Consider the following 6,031-nt stretch of genomic DNA (forward strand, 5'->3'; position numbering starts at 1 on the left):
CAGGTATATTTAAAAGCATATTTGAAAAAGACTTAGTGCATTTTCAATCTTGTCAACAGTATTTACAATAAGGATATAACGATTACCGGTGTAACGATAAACCGCGGTAAAATTGCAGATGGTTAGTATTACCGTTTAAATTCTAATTATGATAACCGTGTTTGATTACCACACTTTTAGGGGAAAAAAAACCTATGTAAAGATATGATTTTATGTCAAATATTTGAGTATAGTTTTAATTTATTACAATTTTGATTTTATATACCTAATATTTGGAACCAATATTCACTTTTAAAGTCTTTGAAAAGGTTCGTTAAGTATCTTTGTGTTATTTATGCAATAAATTATATACATTTTTCAAATCGGATTTTATATATTTTTTTGTGTTTTCTGTCCTTTTATGTTGATATAGTAGGTTAAAGTGAAAAAATAATAGACATATGAGAGATTACCTTGTGCTGAAATAAAAGATACCAAACATGGGTATAATAAACATTTGTTTATATAGTATATAAAGGCAAGATCAAAAGGACTGAAAAACAGACAAAATAGGCTCAGACCGCTAAGGGTTAATATTTGAATGTTTCTGCAACAGAAAGTGCATTGTGCCTATTATTTTATTCTTTTTTTTTTTTTCAAAATACGACTTGGTTAAATTATTTCAGTGTTTATAAGTACTTTTTGAACATTTTGAGCACAATTTCAATAATACCGCGATGATAATGATAACCGTGATATGAAATTTTCATATCATTACATCCCTAATTTACAATATAACATTTTCACCAATTCATGAAGCCTTACTGCAGATATTTTCCAGTCACATTTTTAACTTAACATGTAAAAAACACGGCCACACGGCGGTGCAGTGGTTAGCACTCGTGCCTCACAGCAAGAAGGTCCTGGGTTCGATTCCAACACTAGTCGACGGGGGGTGGGACCTTTCTGTGTGGAGTTTGCATGTTCTCCCCGTGTCTGCGTGGGTTCTCTCCGGGTACTCCGGCTTCCTCCCACCATCCAAAAACATGCACTGATAGGTTAATTGGTTAATCTAAATTGCCCATAGGTGTGAATGTGAGAGTGATTGTCTCTATATGTTCAGCCCTGTGATGGACTGGTGACTTGTTCAGGGTGTACCCCGCCTTCGCCCCTATGTAGCTGGGATAGGCTCCAAGCGACCCCCGTGACCCTAGTGAGGATAAAGCGGGTTCAGAAAATGAATGAATGAATGTAAAAAAAGACCAAAAAAAAAAAAAAACAAAACTTACTAAAGTGGCAAGGTTTCACTGTAAAAGGATCGATGTTATTCCAATGCAAACTTTGGTGCTGCTGGTGGATCTACACCCAGGTGAGCCTCTAAAGAAGACCCTCTTTCCTCCTCATTTCAGTTTAACCCCTAGAAGACTAGTTTCAGATGTTTATGGTGCAAGATTTGATCAGTTTGAGAAAGAACAGACTGTATCACACAACTTAAAAAGGGGACTGGGAGCAGTTAATGCAGTGTTTTTTAACCTTAGGGTCAGGACCCCACGTAGGATCACCTGGAATTCAAATGGGATCGCCTGAAATTTCTAGTAATTGATAAAAGAAAAAAAAAAAACAAAACTTACTAGTAAAAATTAAAATTATATCGACCTAAATGTCATGTAAAATTAATGTTTATTTGCAACATATTATAGCACACAATTACATGATCAAAAACAAATTAATTTTAGCAAAAAAAAAAAAAAGTCTCTGTTTTGAATTGAATATCTGGGGTCACCAGAAACTTCTGGTGTTAAAATGGGGTCACAAGTCAAAAAAGGTTGGGAACCACTGGTATATGGCGTCTGAACTAAAATAATTTTAACAACCATGACTTTTAATATCTCCAGTGTAATTCTTGCGTTTCACAAATTCATCCCACGAGCGAGATTGGACCCTTTTGAAGGCCAGTTTAGGCCCGAGGTCCAAATGTTTGACACCCCTGCACTAGATTGTGTCAAAGATTAAATAGATCTGTAGCCTTAGGTGTCAAACATGCGGCCCGGGGGCCAAATCCGGCCCACCAAAGGGTCCAATCCGGCCCTTGGGATGAATTTGTGAAATGCAAAAATTACACTGAAGATATTAACGATCCTTTGAGTTCAGGTTCCACATTCAGACCAATTCAATCTGAAGTGGGCAGGACCAATAAAATACTATCATAATAACAGAAATAATGATAACTCCAAATTTTTCTCTTTGTAAATGTAAATATTTTCATGTATCTACACTAAAAGAAAGTATAATTTCACAAAAAATATGAATAACCTGAACAAATATGAACCTGAAATGTCTTTAAGAGAAGGAAGTACGATTTTAAACAAGATTCTGCCTGTTAAATGTTTTGTGTGTTTGTAGAAATAAAGTCTATTTATATCTATATCTACAAATGAAAGTATATCTAGTATGTAATATATAGTATTTGTAGATCCACTGTGATCTGTACATTAGAATGTAGATGTGTAAACGATAAACTGAAGCATATTTTTAAAATTACACTTAATTTTTTCAGTTTGTTCATGTTATTCACAGATGATGTAAACCTTTTCATAATGTTAATTTACTCTTTTCGCTCTAAAACAGAAAAAAGTTTGGAGTTGACATTATTTATACAATATTGTTATTAAATTACTAGTTTGGCCCACTGCAGATCAAATTTAGCTGAATGTGGCCCCTGAACTAAAATAAGTTTGATAACCCTGCCTTAGACAATAACCTTATTTTACCTGAAAGACCGGCATGCGGACTTTTCATCCCTGTGTAGTGACTGCAGGCATCCTCTGTTCACTCATCTCTGCGGCTGTAAAATCACAATTAAAAAGGTACAAACAGTCCACGAAAAAATACAAACATCCCAAACATGAAACTGACACTGAAACAAACTTCAGCCATTTATTATAGAAACATCACAGGACTGAACACAGAGTAAAAAACATCCTGTTATATCGTTCAAAGTAGAATCTGAGGTTTTTTATCGAAGGAGACAGAAACACCAACAGAGTAGAAGATCACCGTCACACAAATAAGAAAAAGGACTTAATTAAAGGATCAGTCTGGTGATTTTCTGCACTTTACAGTTTGTCCATAGCTCCTATGTACAGACAAACACCAACGATAGTGAGGTCTTCTTTACTTCTTAATTTGTAGAAGGATAGAAAAATCAACAGACGCACCCTTTAAAAACCCATTTGTACAAAAAAAAATAAAAAGATATTTTTCTACAAATTATAATTTCCATAAAAGAATGGCTCCATTTAAACTGAAGTCAAATGACACTGATTATCAGTTTAATATTGGAGACATTTCACAGTGGTGCTGGACTTGGATTTGAAACAGAAAATAAAGTAATATATTCATAATTTAGAACCAGATTATAATAATTTGCAGGAAAACTGTGGGATTACACAGCTGTAAAACACATTTCATATGATCTCACAAAATTAACATCTGCTGATTAAAATGACATTTTTTATCGAGACGCCATGCAGCTGGTTAAAAGTAGTTTAATGAGTTGAAATTATGAAAAAATATGATTTTAGGCAGATTAAACATCTAGATTAAAATCAGCACCTGGTTCGTCTCTGAGCAGCAACGGGACAAAGTCTGACCCAAACGTCAACGTAGGGCTGGGTGATACCGACGAAAATATTAGAAGAACGCTCATAGCAGTTGATAATTGATCAATAATTATCAGGGTAACTGTCAAATCAGTATTTCTCTAGTAAGTATAAAGGCTGGTTTTTGCTTCTGAGTGAAATAAGAAGAAACCAGATGGTTATTTGTGGTTGGAAATTATTTGTAAAAAGATGAAAATGTAGAAGATACAAGATGAAAACACACCTGTAGTCTCTGATTTCATTCTTTCATCCTAAATCTGTTATTTTATAAGTACGATTATATCTACACAATCAAAGCCACTGATTTCTGAGGGTAATTTTCCACTATAACCTAACGTTTTAATCACAACAATTATTATCATGTCATCACCCAGCTCTACATTAAGAAAGTAAAAACATCAGTGTGTAGTTTCATTTTTAGGAAATGAAAACAGTTTCATCACAAGTGGAAGTGAGCTCAGAAATGGTGGTGAAAAGATGATTTAAACGAAGAAAAATGTGGTAAATTTAAAAAAAAAATTATCCTCCTAAACATTTTTCCCTCACTGGCCTTAGCATCAAATAGACAAATGGTAATATTACGTATTTAAATTACATGACATTTACCTAAAAAAAATCTAAATATAATTGAACAAATTACATACTCATACATTCAAATGTAGATTTTCTTTACAGTTTCAATCGGAAGGCTCTGCCAACTAGTAATTATTGATATATATTTATAAATATACTTTTTTTTCTTACAATATCACTCTGCTGCTCAGATTCATTGTATTATAAATGACTTTTTTTCTCTGATACTTTAATATTTTACAAAATAATTATACGCAGTGTGATCACATGACATGTTTCACCATTTAAAATTTCTTTTCATGTTTTTTTTTTTTATTTTTAACTTTATGCCAAGTTCTGTTTCATGCTGTATGTTTCAATTTTTGTCTGAATTTAAGAGGCTTTGTTAGAAATTTTACATTAACGCTGTTTCTTTCTTTTTTTTCCTTTTTTTTTTTGTACAATGTTTTTTCTTGTAATATAAAATCCTGATCTGGAATGAGCTCAAATGAAGCGATACACACGTAGTTTTCTGCGTATTTGGTGTTGAACACCCGATGAGCTGTGACACACTCTGAATGTGCATTAAACTGGTGAACAGTCTAAAGCATGAACTCGGCTTTGGTCTCCACTATGCAAAATACAGAGGATACTAATATAAATAAATAGTGATAATTCCATTAGTAAAGGTTAATAATAGAGAGAAATTCATCTGGGAACTGCCACGTAAGTAGCACTGGGTCTTTATGGGTTAACCTAATGTTTAATCTCATTAACCATGTTTCCATAAAACTGTCAGGCAACTGTGGAATAAACGTTTTTCACAAAAAATAAAAGGTAATGTTTGCTTTTGCAGTCTCCTAATTACTACGTACCCAGTAAAAACAGCATAGGCTGGGCTCAAATGAATGGGCAACAGAGGAGGTGATTCTAACAGATGGTTTCTTAATTTCCTAGAAACTATACAATTACATCCACTTTATTACCATCCATTTAAATTTAACTGGTCACAACTACACTGTACTCAGGTCAGATTCTGTTTTTTGTTGGTTTTTTTGCTGCTTTTTCACTGATGGCATCAGCTCCACTGGCCTTGGTTTTAGTTTATAGTACATTGCGTTTCCACTGAAGGTGGAAACACAACATAAACATACACTATATGGACAAAAGTATGTGGACACATTGAAATCAGATGTTTCTTTTCTAACAGGGGTCTGGGATACGAAACATTTTTTTTCCTAATTGATTTATTTCGAATACGGAAATGATACAAGCTTCCTGATTGCTACTAACTGACTTCTTTGCACAACATAATATAGAAATGAAATTTCAAGGATACACACAAAAAGAAAAAGAAAAAAAAAGTCATATTCGAAAAGGAGTGAGAAGAAGCATAGCTTCTTAGCTCTCACCCCTTTGTCTAAACCAACAGTATGTACATATATACATACTGACAAATATCATAATATAGTTTTATATTGGGATACATATCATTGCATTGATTCTTTTGGTTTAAATTATCTTTGCTTCCAAAATGTCTCAGAGATGGTTTTTACTTCATTTCCCACAACACTGATTATTTTTTTTTTATCCATGACTATAATTTTAAATGTTGTACCTCTACATTTCTAAATATTCTAAACATATTTTTCCTGCTCTGTCTGTAAATACTGGGAATATGTTTTTGTTTTTTTTTTGTTTAAATCTCAAATCAGCATGAACAGGACATCTTACAGCTGTAGACATGATGAGTCTCAATACTTGTGTCCACATAGTGTATCTGTTTGTTAACTCTGACATCACGGATAAGGGGATAAATTCATTTATTTCACTAAAAT

The sequence above is a fragment of the Sphaeramia orbicularis genome, chromosome 14, assembly GCF_902148855.1.
Source record: "Sphaeramia orbicularis chromosome 14, fSphaOr1.1, whole genome shotgun sequence".
Lineage (NCBI taxonomy): Eukaryota > Metazoa > Chordata > Actinopteri > Kurtiformes > Apogonidae > Sphaeramia > Sphaeramia orbicularis.